This window comes from Macaca fascicularis, chromosome 1 (genome assembly GCF_037993035.2).
Source record: "Macaca fascicularis isolate 582-1 chromosome 1, T2T-MFA8v1.1".
NCBI lineage: Eukaryota > Metazoa > Chordata > Mammalia > Primates > Cercopithecidae > Macaca > Macaca fascicularis.
This window is the reverse complement of record NC_088375.1, coordinates 76362122-76377675: the sequence shown is the minus strand read 5'-3', so window position 1 is coordinate 76377675 and position 15554 is coordinate 76362122. Positions and strand designations below refer to the sequence as shown.

The 15554-nt window shown below is 38.5% G+C and overlaps 1 non-coding gene across 1 annotated transcript; it reads left to right on the top strand.

The window, feature by feature from the left end:
* Positions 1–13596: 13596 nt before the first annotated feature.
* Positions 13597–13806, top strand: LOC123570670 (small nucleolar RNA U3). The gene has a single exon (XR_006694934.2). It is a non-coding gene; the product is annotated as a small nucleolar RNA U3 (small nucleolar RNA).
* Positions 13807–15554: the final 1748 nt, after the last annotated feature.

Genomic DNA, 15554 nt, shown 5'->3' with positions numbered 1-15554 from the left:
CACTTTTACACTGTTGGTGGGAGTGTAAATTAGTCCAACCTTTCTGGAAGACAGTGTGGTGATTCCTCAAGGATCTAGAACCAGAAATACCATTTGACCCAACAATTCCATTACTGGGAATAGACCTTAAGGATTATAAATCATTCTACTATAAAGACACATGCACATGTATGTTTATTGTGGCCCTGTTCACAATAGCAAAGACTTGGAACCAACCCAAATGCCCATCAATGATAGACTGCATAAAGAAAATGTAGCACATATATATGCCATGGAATACTATGCAGCCATAAAAAATGATGAGTTCATGTCCTTTGCAGGGACATGGATGAAGCTGGAAACCATCATTCTCAGCAAACTAACACAGGAACAGAAAACCAAACACCACATATTTTCATTTATAAGTGGGAGGTGAGCAATGAAAACACATGGACACAGAGAGGGGAGGGGAACATCACACACTGGGGCCTGTTGGGGGTGGGGGATTAAGGGAAGGATAACATTAAGAGAAATACCTAATGTAGATGACAGATTGATGGGTGCGGCAAACCACCATGGCATGTGTATACCTATGCAACAAACCTGCACATTCTGCACGTGTATCCCAAAACTTAAACTATAGTAATTTTTAAAAAGTATGCTTTATGCTGAAAGGAAGATGCAATGTATTATAGAGGAAGATATAATGCAGGAACAGAAGGAGAGAATTTCTAGAGGGATGGTCTTGAGTAGGTAAGAGAGGTAGAGTTCTAAGGAAGAATACCTGAGTGTATGTTAGGGGGGGAGCTTGTGAAGTTTTCTTCTTATAATTCTTGCTTTCTCCATAAAATAATAAGTGAAGTCTTCAGCTGAGAGTGAGGAATGAGGAGGAGGTATCGGAGAGTTAAGGAAGGAGAACACACAAAATTGTTATCTGGAAGAGTGCAAGAGAGAAAATGGGATAGGGATAGTATGATTGACAGATGGCATTCCACTTCCACTTGAGGTTGGTGCTCATAAATTTAACATGAGACTAATAGTCCAATAGGACTGCAATCTTTTCCTTGTCTTTATTTAGGAACATGGGTGCAGATGTGCAGTAGGCAGAGCATTGTAATTAGCCAGGTTTGAGATTTTTGTCAAGTGAGTACGACGAAGAAAGAAGGGGCAAGGAAGTTGGCCACATATACAAGAGAGTGGTAATAATCAACTGCCATGGACTCTAAACTAGGTAAAGTTAAGAGTGAACATGAATGGAATGAGGGAGGTAGAGAAACTATGGGTTTGAGTGGATCAGTGAAGTTCAAGAATTGTTTTGTTTGGGCAATAGAAGCAATGAGCAGGAAAGATAAGAGGTGATAGAGAATTAGATGCTGAAAATTAAGATCATGAAAGGGTTGCCACTTTGGGTAATAACAAGGTGTAGGGGAGGGAATGTCTGAGAGAGAAACAAGTTTACTGGAGGAGAGAAGGCTAATGATCTGAAGTTCAGGGTGCTGGAAGGATTGTCTCTATAGGGATTGAAATCCTCCCCCAAAAAGGTAGTAGTTCTGTTGGGAAAGTGACAGCAAGCTAGAACTTTACTACTCGAAGAGTGGCCCAACAGCTTCCACATTACTGGGTTCTTATCAGATAAGCAGAATCTGAGGCTCTAATGCAGAACTACTGAGTCAGAATCTACAGTTCAGCAAGATCCCCCTAGACACTCACGTGTTCACTGAAGTTTGAGAAGCATTAGCCTAGAAACTAAATGTCTTTATGAAATGAGGGGTAACCTAGGTTTGGGATGACTGTTACAAGGAGGGTTTGTGGGTAGAGTTGATGACAGGACACTCAAAGGGAAGAGGGATGGTGAATGGTTTGGAAACTGCAATGAGAAGCAAGGAGGTTGACCATCCCACTTCCAGATGAGTGAAGAAAACAGCCACTATGTGAAAGGACACAGAGGAGGCAGTGAAGTCAAGAGAGAGCCTGGGTTTAATTTAGAACCAAGAACTGAACATCTGGAGGAAATATGGAGTATGAATCCTTGAAAACTCAAAAAAGGGCAGTGGGTTCCAAAGGGCAAAGTGGAAGGAGTGCAGAGGCTGGGAATATGTAACAGAGAGGACCTCATGCAAGTTAAAGAGTATGGGAGTCTGGGACTTACCACAGTGACTGACATAAACAGCCATAAAGGAATGTAATGACTTCTTCCAGGTGAATAATGGTGGAGAGTGTGAGTATTATGGGACAAAGAAATGTGGGTGTCTAAGGTGGGGGCGGTCCTCCCTCTTTACTTCTACTGCGGGAGGTTTGGAGACAAAAAAAAAGAAACAGTTCAACTTCCTTCCACAGGGGAATTGATGAATGACATTAAATTTTTACGTAATGAATATTACAGTTCTATAAAGGAATGAATCAGGATTATGTTTTTCAACATGGCTAAAACAAACACATAATGTTGAGTGAAAAAAGCAAGTCACATAAAACAGGTTAGTTTTGAGATCAAAAATGCAATTTGATAACACTTATGTAAAAAAATTGAAATTTAATGAATAATAGTGAATACTAGTAATGAATATATGAAGATATAATGAATAAATACTTTTTTTAAAAGTTCGCAATTGATATTCACTATTTTAGGAAATTGGTTACCTCTGGAAGAGAAACAAGGGGAAGAGGAAGATGGAGTTTTAGCTCTATTTGTAGGGCTTTTTTTTTTTTTTTTTTTTTTTTTTTGAGACAGAGTCTCGCTCTGTCACCCAAACTGGAGTGCAACGGTGCAGTCTCGGTCTACTGCAACCTCCGCCTCCCAGGTTCAAGCGATTCTCCTGCCTCAGCCTCCCAAATAGCTGGGATTACAGGCACGTGCTACCACATCCAGCTAATTTTTTTTTTTTTTTTTTTTTTTTTTAGTAGAGACAGGGTTTCACCATGTTAGTCAGGCTGGTCTCAAACTCCTGACCTCGTGATCCACCTGCCTCAGACTCCCAAAATACTGGGGTTATAGGCATGATGTAGGGCTTTTTAAAAAATAAAAGGAAAGCCAGGCACGGTGGCTTACGCCTGTAATCCCAGCACTTTGGGAGGCCGAGGCGGGTGGATCATGAGGTCAGGAGATCGAGACCATCCTGACCAACACAGTGAAACCCCATCTCTACTAAAAATACAAAAAAAAAATTAGCTGGGCGTGGTGGTGGACGCCTGTAGTCCCAGCTATTCGGGAGGCTGAGGCAGGAGAATGGCGTGAAGCTGGGAGGCAGAGCTGGCAGTGAGCTGGAGCTTTCAGTGAACCAAGATCACGCCACTGGACTTCAGCCTGGGCAATAGAGCGAGACTCCATCTCAAAATAAATAAATAAATAAATAAATAAAATAAAAAGATCTGAAGCAAAAGTATAAAATATTAACATCTGTTCTTAGTGCACACATGAGTGTCTGTTATAATTATTTGTAGTGTTTTTCATTTTAAAATATTACACTAAAATGATAGATAATTGAGAAGGGATTATAATTTACCACTGAGCCTTGGAAGATAGACATTGAGGTTCTTTCAAAATAATGACATGGCCATTTTATCCAGCTACCACTTCTTTAAGTTATAGCCATACAGCCCATCTCAATCCTCCCATGTTTGTCTCTCTTCCTCTCCTTCTCCAGAAGTGTTAAACAGGGTAAATCCTTCATATTTTCTTATGCAGAGCAATTAAGCTTTTAAGGTGTTCCGCCCTCTCCTTCTAAACTCTTCCTGGGACATATTATTTTACAACTAAATGGTATTTTACTATATAAATGGTATTTTGCCTTACCTAGACAGTTTCCTTCCTGAAAAGGAACTTGATGCCATTTGTTAAGTGGTAAGGGGAGGGGGAAGGTAATAACCATATAACCACAAAAAAATCACAAATACATATGTAAAAGCCAAATGTTCCATCCTTTGCAAACAAACATACTGAAACCACTTCTTCCGTCTCAATAGGGTGTCAGATTTTGAGCTTATTTTTCGGTGATGGTGATGATAGAGTTGAGAAATATTTGAGAGACCTTTTGCTGGAACCAGTCATGGCCACAGGATTTACTTTTTCCTCAGTACAGCATCAGGGATGAAATACATGGGCTTATAAGTCAAAAACCAAAGTCAAGTGAATTTATTAATCTGCCTTTGTAAGCATTCACACAGAGCACAGCTTATAAGCTGAAAGTCCCACATCTGCTGAACAAAATTCCCCCCTTTGCCTAGCTGAAACTGTCCTTCACGTATCAATCATGGAACTGCAAATGCCAGCCATTGAGATTTATTGACATGTCACAATGCAGAATCAATTACTTTAGTTTGAAAACATTTTTGTCTGTTTCATCACAACCCAATAATCAAATTTCTTTAATAAAACTTATGAACTTTATGTAAACCCAAAATATGTGCAGTATGACAGCCAAAACAACAAATGCAGTTTTGACCTGCATTAATATGGTGTCCAGATCAAGGAGCAATGTCATATAGCAGTGTTTCTCAATTCTTTTGTCATTATCACTCTCTAAGGAGCTTTTTAATACACGTCTTTATAATTGTCACTTGTCCCATGAAATGTTTTGTGTGTATGTCTGGGATTTATATTTAAGAAGTATGTTTTTTTGCCCACCAAGAACCAATTTTTACCCCCTTGGGAATGATAGCTCCCCTCTTAAGAATACATGCTGAATGGCAAGGCCTCCAATTATATCAAACTTACAAATTGATTTTAGAACCTATATTTATCCCCCTTCTTGTTTAATTCTCATGCAACAAAAATAATTAATATATATTATATTATAGAGCTTAATACTTAATCACAATGAAGTAATATTTCAGGCAAATAGAACCAATTGAGTATTTTCTTCATCATCACTGGTGATTTGATTATTACCTTAAAGACAGAATGTTTTAAATTTGCAGGCATCTGCATATCAACTTTCCTTGTTTTGCATTCTTTAGTCAACATAATGGTTCTCAAATTTTAATGAGCAGAAGAATTTCTGGACAGAATTATATACAATATCTTATGTACTCTCTATTATGAGTCAGTTAGGGCTTTTTCAGAAGTAATTTTGGTTATTCTCAATTCTCACCTTCCAGGCTAATTTTAGAACCTAACAATTACATGATTCCACACAATTCTATACATTCTTCAGAACTTAGTGGAGTCTGGGTTCAGTTCTGAGCACTGGTTTTAAGAGAGACAATCACAAACTAAATTATGCTTTCCTAGAAGATCACAACCATGGCATGAAAAAAAAAATGATTGCATTAATTAGGGACAGTTAGCCTGAGAAAAGAATGCTTAGGGAAACCCTAATAACTGTCTTCAAATATTTGAATAAGCAGCAAGAGGTATTAAACATTAGAGTGAACAAGTGAAAGATAGCACAATATGCTACCCCAAAACTTGCTACTTTGGCATAAGGATTATTAAGAAGCAGATACAAGAAAAGCTCTTGCCCTTCCATTATTTGCCTAAATAGCAAGACATAAATTTGTCAAGGTATCCTCCTTCCCCTCTCTACCACAAAGGAAGAAGTTAATCATCAGAGACAGTGCTAGACCCTTCTCAGTCCAAATGTGGGCACCAGAAAAATTTACATCACCAACTTTGCTAACCTTAGCCCTTACTTACTACTAGTTTCCCCCATATATTTGGCTTCTCACCATTTATCACCTCGGGAAACTCAAAGTCCTTTTCCTTTGTCTTGTCACTTCCCTCAAAAAACATGTATTGTGTTTTGTTAAGGTGCTACATAAACCCAAGTTCTACCTCCCGCTTTGAGTTACTCATCACTGGGTGCTCCCATGTATATGCACAATGCACATACTAATAAACTTATGTTTATATTTTTTCTTGTTAATCTGTTTTTTTTTGTTTTTGGACTTCTTGTTGTTGTTTTTGAGATAGAGTTTCGCTCTTGTTGCCCAGGCTGGAGTGCAATCTCGCCCAGGGCGTGATCTCGGCTCACTGCAACCTCCACCTCCCAGGTTCAAGCGATTCTCCTACCTCAGCCTCCCAAGTAACTGGGATTACAGGCATGTGTCACCACGCCCGGCTAAGTTTGTATTTTTAATAGAGATGAAGTTTCTCCACGTTGGTCAGGCTGGTCTCAAACTCCCGACCTCAGGTGATCCGCCCACCTCAGCCTCCCAAAGTGCTGGGATTACAGGTATGAGCCACCATGCCTGGCCTTATCTGTCTTTCAGTAGTCTAACTTATAGGACCCAGCAAATGAGCCTGAAATGGGTAGAAGAAAAACCGTTGTTCCTTCTCTACACTAGTTATGAGCTGATACTAGAGTAAGACCACCACGGTTCAAATCCTTTGGCCTTACGAAGGTTATATAACGAACTCATGCCTTAATTTCCTCATCTAAAAAAATGTGGGCATTAATAGAACTTACTTTGTTATGTGGACATTTTATCCATGGAGTTAAAGTGAAGATTATATGGGTGAATATCTCTAAAGTGCCAAAAACACTGGCTAGTAGATATTATGCACTATCCCAGGAAATTGCAACAGCTCTAAGATACTGATTACTAATTTCAGGAAAAACTTCCTTGCAGTGTAGTGAACGCCCCTTTGCTGGAAGCTGTCAAGGAGAAACCGGTTGATTATCTGTCAATAATAGAGTGAAACAGAATAGATCATAGGCCGAGGGCCAGGATACATGATCTCTCAGAACTCATCAAGTCTAGGACTCAATGCATATGCAGAACCACCTCCCTAATTTTCTCCAAGCTTAAACTACTTCAATATTTGGTCTGAGGGAAGTTGTTTGCAAAACTGACCAATAAACAAAATCCCACACGGCAGTGGCCTGAAAATCTTCCCTATGCGGTTAGTGACGTGTCCCCATTCCTGTTCAACCACATCGCTGAGCACATTGGCTACCTGAACGGTGGAGCTGACTGACTACCCCCCTTCGTCCTTACACTGAAAATTCTTTGTTAGCCACCCAATGACTGAACAACTGCCAGTTCCTGCTGAAAATATGCCTCGACCTTAGATGGACTATGTTTCCCTTGATGCGAACAATGAAGAGCCTTCACTGCTAGAAAAGAAACTATATCGCAATCCTTGTTGTGATACGGCTACCCAGGGTCCATACTCCATACAGCATATTAAAAACAACAGACTAAGCAGCTTTATTTTACAGTATATACATAGCTCCAACTAACTGGGGGCAGGCAACTATTTCCATTTAATTTCTAAAACTGATCTGACTAGTTATTAATATGTCACCTATTCATGACCGCAGATACAAATTTTATAAATCCAGTTTGAAAATGATTAATCTAATGGACTTTTCTTGTTTTTCTTTCTTTTTTTTCTTTTTTTTTTTTTTTAACCTTTCTTTGGTACTTGACAATTCTTTCATTACCTGCCTATTGAAAACTCTCTTCCCCCTTGACTTAGTGACTCACAAGTCTTACATTCTCCATCCTTTAACTGCACCATCTCTGTTTCCAGCCCTCCCTGCACTCCTCCTGTTGTGGTCATTAGGCTTCTGCTCTTTGCACTCTTCTCCCTGTGAAGTTATCCCTTTGTCTTAACTCCAAACACCATAAGTCTCAAGCAATCTAAAAAGGCTCCTTAGGGAGTGATAATGACAAAAGGTTTGAGAAGAAATGCTATGCAATATTGCTCCTTTCTTTGGATACCACATTAATGCAATTCAAAATTGCATATTGTTGTTTTAGCAGTCACATTGCAAGCATGTTTGGTTTAAATAAAACTCATTAGTTTTGCAAAAGAAATTTGATTATTGAGATATGATAAAATAGACAAAAAGGCTTTTTTTAACCTAAAGTAATTGATTTTGCATTGTGACGTGGCAATCTTAATGGCTGACATGTGTACTTCCAATGATTGATGAATTGAGGTACTTTTAGCTCTGGCTTTGACCCAGACACCAGTTGGAGAGTTGTGGTTTCAGGATGTCTCCATGCAAAGGCTTCTCCCATGACCCCATCCAAACATGCCTAAAAATAATACCATTCCTGCTTACTTTCCACTACTTGAATAATCTTTGTACTCAGATCTGAAAACCCAACTGTCTTTGACTCTTTTCTTCTACTTCATCTTAATAGTTTCCCTGTAGCCAATGAGCTACAATGTCTCACTGACATTTCCCATAAGCCACCACTTCCCTGCCTTTTCCTTGTATTCTCATTTAAACTTTCACAATCTAAGGTCTGGATTACAACAAAAGTTCAACTGTTCTTGTTGCCTCTGGCCTTCTTCCTCTCAAATCCAGCACATTAGCCTCCTAAAACACAAGTTTTTACTAATTCATTAATTCTTCATCCAATAAATATTTATTGAACACCAACCTATATGCCAGGAAGACACTCCAGAGTGGTAGCCACACAAGAGGTACCCCATAAATCTTTGTGGAAAGTTTGTAAAATTCTTATATTTATTTAGATTTAGTGAAGATTCTTTGAGCAACTTGACACTGCTGATGCTTATTAGAGGGGATTGAGTCAAATGACCTGGTTTGCAAACTTTCTTAGCATAGCAGTGTAACATATTGAAAATTGTTCCTCAGGGGCCACTGTGAGAGGCTCACACTCCATATTAATGCTTCAATGTCCCCTTCCAGTTTGCCATGGTACAAAGGACAAAGTCAAGGGAATGTGAGAGGAATAAAGGTGTTCTTATTCTTGTTATTTATTTGCCTAGCCAATACCCCGACATGGGGTCAGGCTTACAAATGAAAGAAGTATGGAGTTGTTATTTCTTAAGGCTCATCAAAAAAGCCTTTGACCAAAAATATATCACGTTCTGGGCCAACTTCATAGTGAAATTTCACAAGTTATTTTTTAGAATTAAAACATCAAGAGCGCAGCCTAAAATGTTATTAGGGAAACTACATATTAAACCATGGTCTGCCTTTAATTTCTTACTACCCAATAAGCTATGTTCAACAACACTTCAAATATTTGTAGTCTCTTGCACATCTTCACTTTCTTTTCATTCCTGCTGCTGCCATGTGAGGTCAGGCTCCACCAGGACTCGCATGCAGATTTGTACAGGTTGAACACTGGACATCTCCAGGGTGTACCATTACCATAGACTACAAAACAACCTATACTTCTCAATCAGCCTTTTCTTCTCTCATTTCTATTGTAGTTTAAACAAAATTTACTTATCTAGCATAAAGTATAGATAGTATATGTATAAAATATAAGGCCCTTCTTTTCCAAACAGAATTTCCATAATATAAAACTTCAATCCTCTTATTCCATATAGCTCCACTTGCTGTTCACCTACTGGCCTCATGTTGAACATGATGACATTTGATCAATCAGTTCCTCTAACCCAAATATTCTTTACTTCTCTTTGTTCTCTCCCAGTTCATATCTGTCCTCTAAGTTCTAGTCTAAATCCTGTCTCTTCCATAAAACCTTCCCAGACTATTCCAGCTCAATGTTCTCTCTCTGCTGTACTCTTCCAACAAATGCCATACAGTCTACTTATTTCACACATGTTTTTTGCAGAATAATTTTTATGTACATATTTTCTTTTAAAGAAACTGCAAAATTATCAATGACAGAAGCATGATTTACTATTATTTTTATGTTTTTTATTAAAAACCAGACAATGTTGATGTTGAGAAAACTCAGTGAGCTGCACATTTTAAAGCATCTTTCTGTGTGTGTAATATAATTCAATAATTTAGGCCAGGCACAGCGGCTCACGCCTCTAATCCCAGCACTTTGGGAGGCAGAGGCGGGTGGATCACTTGAGGTCAGGAGGAGACCAACCTGGCCAACACAGCAAAACCCCATCTCTATTTTAAAAAATAGAAAAAGAATTAGCCGGGTGTAATGGCACATGCCTGTCGTCCCAGATCCTTGAGAGGCTGAGGTGGGAGAATTGCTTGAACCCAGGAGGCAGAGGCTGCAGTGAGCTGAGATCATGCCACTGCACTCCAGCCTGGGCAACAGAGTAATATGTCTCAAAAAAAAAAAAATCAACAATTTGACAAACAGAACAATATTCGGTTATCATTTGATGGTGTCTCCCAAAAGTTAATGTGTTGGAGAGAATCTTTCTCCCTTGATGAATGGACTAATATCACTAACACTGGAGGGTTTATTATTACAGAAGTGGCTTTGTTATAAAAGCGAGCGCTCTTTGGCTCTCTTGCTTTTGCCTTCTCACCATAATATGCCCTCTGCCTTGCTATGACACAGCAAAAGGCCTTCACCAAATGCCAGCACAATGCTCTTGGACTTTCCATCTTCTAGAACCATGAGCTAAATAAACTTCTTTTCCTTATAAATTACCCAGTCTATAGGATTCTATTGTAGCAACAGAAAACAGACTAAGACAAATACATATAACTGATACCAAGTAACTGATTGTTAGTTCAAGTCAACAGAATAAATATGAAGGCATACAACACAAAATTGAAAACATTCAATTGAAGTGGGTGTGAGACTCATGAATTGAACATAAAAAGTTTTTGAATATTAGTTATTGCTAGGAGGACAATATCACTTGAACTGCTAAATTGGAAAAATTAGATAGATAATGGGAAAAATTTATTGCAAAAATATTTGTTGAGTATCTACTATGTATAAGTTCTGTTCTAGGCCCTGAGCAAAATATCTATAATTAAATAGCCCTCATGGAACTCACAAGTTAATGGGGCTTTGTGACAGTATATGTTACAGAGTTTCAATCAATAACTGTCTTTGGGTTCAGCCAAATTGTGTATTCAGACATTCACAATTATCTAGAAGTTTTAAGCCAGTTTTATAAAATTGGTAAGGATTTAGACTAAAATTTGCAATATAACAACATAAGGAACAAAAAGTAACAACTTGATTGCTATTCAGAACTGTTTCAATTTATGAGAACTGAAGGAAACCATTGGCTTCCAAGGACAGATTTGAAGCTGCCAAATATGAAAGAACCTACGTTCTCATTATACCTCAGACTCAAACTGGCTGTGAGACGCTGGGAAAGTCACCCAATCTCTCGGAGCCACATTTCTCTCTACGTAAAAATGAGGATACTGGACTACATGATCTCAAAGAGAACTTCTATTGATAGTGTTCTAGGAGTCTTTATTTGCTGTGGGCTGGCATTTAATATAAGGCTGCCCTGTCTTGGATCTCACTCATTAGAAGTTAATAAGGAGCCAAAAAAATCATCCTCCTTGAAGATGAGATTTCCCAGGAAGTCAGGCAATGTGTGTCTATCAAGGGCCAAAGACTGTGCTTTCTCCTCTACAACATGTTTCCCTCTATCAAGTTTGATAGACAATGTTTGATAGAGATAGTTTTGAATGCCTAAAAGTAAGAATATGCACATCTTATTTCTACAATCTCCTAAGGTGGTTCCAAGGTGCCCCTGTGGTTACAGTTTGAAGAAGACCAAAAAGTGCTTATAATACTTGTAGCATCGTTTTCAGGGGTTTTCTGTGAACCCTCAGCAGCAAAGACATGGCAGGGCACATCTTCAGTTGTGGACATGCTGGTGCCAGAGCTGTCACAAATGTCCAAGTACACAGTTCTACAGAGACGCTTTGAACCAAGGGGAAGCACAAGGCCTGACAAGGCTGGGGGAATGCCCCCATATAACTCCCCTGTATTTGAAAAACAGAGATCCAAAAATTGAAACTTCTGCTCATAAGTTGGCAGCAGAGCTGTGGGAAAAGTTTTGGATGGAAGGAAAGCCAGTGGATATTGATCTTTTGGCTCTTCCTTTTCATAAAAGGCAAAAATGACTCTTCTCTTAATGAAGGATGGCTGGGAGAAGCTTAGAAGATGCACTGATTTGGTTTCATTCTAGTCAGTTTATCTAAACCAGATCCAAATGATCTAAGACTTTCTGGGTTATAAAATGGGACTGGAATTCTTAGGGCAGACATGTACAATTTCCACGGCGCCCTATTTCTTGTCATCCTTTCAGCAGTGTGGTGCCAGCAAAAACCAGCTAATAGACTCTTATGATCCAAAATTAATTTGGAAAAAAAAATAACCCGCCAGAATTTTTTAACCTAAAAAACAGGGCGGCAATTTAGGTTGGATTTGCATTTTCGGCAAAGGTTCACATTAGTCTTATTTTTATGTTTGTGGATTCACTCAGGTCTAATCTTAATAAGGACAGTTTTAGAGGCCTGGGCAGATTTTGAATGACTGATGGGCACCAATAAAGCTGGAAGAGTGCTAGAGTCCACCGGAAGTTCCGGGAGAGTCGTTGGAATCATCTCCTTAAACACCCAGGTTTCTACCTAGAAGTGGGTACCTTCCTCATTAATTACCCTCCTTTTTGGAAAAGGAGAAACTGAAAGGACAGGCTGTTTTGTTAATAAGATTTATTTTTTACTAAACTCTAAAAGGTTTAACTTCTACCATGGAGCCTACCCTGACTCTAATTCATTTTATTATTTTGCTTCTCTGAACTACAATATTTACCAGACACTTTACTTTTAAAATTGGTAATATCACTCTTTTTGTTCTCTCATAGTCACACAAGAGACAGGCTAATAGAAACAAATTGATCCAAGTTTGTGTTTAGTTAGATAAAACTTAGGTAGCAAGATGAAGCTTAGGTAGTTAAGATGAAGATAGGTAGTTTGCTTCTTTCAACGATGACATTTGCCAGAAATTTTACTTTTAAAATTGGTAATATCACTTTTTGTAGCTTATAGTGACAGGAGAGATAGGTTAATAGAAATAAATAATCCAAGTTTGTAGTTTAGCAAAATGAAGCTTAAGTATTTAAAATTAACACTCAATTAGAAATTCATGTTCAACTGACATACAACTCATTTCATTACATTTGCTAAACATGATTTTCATAACAGTTAAATCAGTCAGCTTTTAAATTATGTTCAAACAATAATCTATTATTAAGTTGTTAGTGTTTTAAAGAGAGGCATGGATTTATTTTTGATTTTTAAAATAACATCTTAAAGCCAACACTTATGTTTATTCCCAGTTTAGTTTCTTCTAAAATATTTCTACTCTGATAACAAATTGGGTCATACAAATTTGGTAACATTGTTTCTTATTTTAAAAAACTTAAATGTGAAATGGTGTGATTTATAATAGTAAAGAAATACCAGTAAAAATGTAATTTTTCATTGGTACACATAGTAGCTATTTTATTTTATTTTATTTTATTTATTTATTTTTTCAAGATGGAGTCTTGCTCTGTTATATAGGCTGGAGTGCAGTGGCACTATCTCAGCTCACTGCAACCTCTGTCTCCCGGGTTCAAGCAATTTTCCTGCCTCAGCCTCCTGAGTAGCTGGGATTACCGGTGCCCAACACCAAATCCAGTTAATTCTTGTATTTTTAGTAGAGATGGTGTTTCACCATGTTGGTCAGGCTGGTCTCAAACTCCTGACCTTGTGATCCGCCCGCCTCGGCCTCCCAAAGTGCTGGGATTACAGGTGTGAGCCACTGTGTCCGGCCTAGTAGCTAGTTTATTTTTAATCACATTAAAACAGCATTTAAATGATATATATTTAAATTAATCTTAAAACAACCATCCTGATATACCTAGGATCTACCTACATTTTAGTTACAACTTAATTATCAACCAGATCCATAAGTTATCTGTCTTTGTGGAATCAATAAAACTATGCTAAGACTATACTTTCAGGGATTATTTCAGATAAGCTTCTAGAGGTTTTCTGAACCTGTAGAGCACCAGAAACCATGAAAAGAGGGTGTAGCATTCTCTCCTGAGTGTGAGGCCGGCTCTTGGTGCTACCTCACTGAAACCACCATAGCCACTAATGAGCATTCTTCTCTTACTCTGAGAGAGTAAGGAAGAGATGACACAGTCTGAGTGGTTTTCTTTCTTTTCTTTTCTTTTCTTTTCTTTTCTTTTTCTTTTTCTTTTTCTTTTTTTTTTTGAGATGGAGTCTCGCTCTGTCGCCCAGGCTGGAATGCAGTGGCGAGATCTCGGTTCACTGCAAGCTCCGCCTCCTGGGTTCATGCCATTCTCCTGCCTCAGCCTCCCGAGTAGCTAGGACTACAGGCGTCCGCCACCAGGCCCGGCTATTTTTTTGTGTTTTTAGTAGAGATGGGATTTCACCGTGTTAGCCAGGATGGTCTCGATCTCCTGACCACGTGATCTGCCAGCCTCGGTCTCCCCAAGTGTTGGGATTACAGGTATGAGCCACCGCGCCCCACTTGAGTGGTTCTCATTTTAAAAATAAAATTAAATTCGTAAAGAAATAAAAGTGTGCTTTTGTCTACTTTATAGAAAATCTAGTTCTATTGACAAATTCATACCTATATCTTTAATATACATAGACATATCCACATATGCATGCACACACACACACACACACACACACCCCACACACACCAATCAGTAAAACTCAAGTAAGGGAATGTTGCTTTGTAAATGGTTTATACTCAATATTCCCTACTCAAGTGAGGCTTTGATATAAAGCAGTAATCTCAAGATATCATTCCAAAATATGCAGGAAAACAGTAAGAAAATAGATATGTTTATTTACATGAATATGTAAATATTTATATTTATTATAAAGCTGCTTAAATATTGAAATCTCAGAATTTTGTGCTATAAAGTACAGAAGAGGTAGTTAACCATGTTTTCTTGTTGTTTATTTTAATGCATTCCTTCATTCTCTGGACTATATTTTTGAGGAGTTTTTGTGGTTGGCAACTGATAAATTGTATAAAACTTCATAGATAGGCCAGGTGCTGTGGCTCATGCCTGTAATTCCAGCACTTTGGGAGGTCGATGTGGGTAGATCACTAGTTCAGAAGATCAAGACCATCCTGGCCAACACGGTGAAACCCCGTCTCTATTAAAAATACAAAAAATTAGCCGGGTGTGGTGGTGGGTGCCTGTAGTTCCAGCTACTTGAGAGGCTGAGGCAGGAGAATGGCATGAGCCCGGGAGGCAGAGCTTGCAGTGAGCCGAGATTGTGCTACTGCACTCTACACTTTAGCCTGGGCGACAGAGCAAGACTCCATCTCAAAAAAAAAAAAAAAAAAAAAAAGAAAAGAAAAGAAAAAAAAAACTTCATAGATATCAGAATGTCAACTTAGCCCTTTCTAGAATTTTTAGATCAGCTCACTTTTTGAAAAGGCTCTGTAGCTATTGCCCCATAATTGGTTGTTTCAAAAAGATTCCAGAAGTCACTCTCTTAGTTTGCTTGGACTGCTACAACAAAATATATTAGATTGGGTAATTTATAAATAATATAAATTTGTTGCTTACAGTTCTGCGAGCTGTAAAGTTCAACATTAAGGCACCAGCAGGTTTGGCGTCTGGTGAGCAGTCATTCTTCATTGTTGGAGAACAACAGGGCAGGAAGGTAAAAGGGTAAATAAGATCCCACCGGCCTCTTTATAAGAGCATTAATTTCATTCACGAGGGCTGATGACCTAGTCACCTCTCAAAGCCTCCACCTCTTAATAACAACACATTGTAGAGTAGATTTGAACATGCAAATTTTGAAGAAACGCAAGCATTCAAACCATAGCATCCCACCCCGGCCCTCCAAAATGAATGTCCTTCTCACATAAAAAATACATTAATTCCATCCCAATAGCCTTAAATG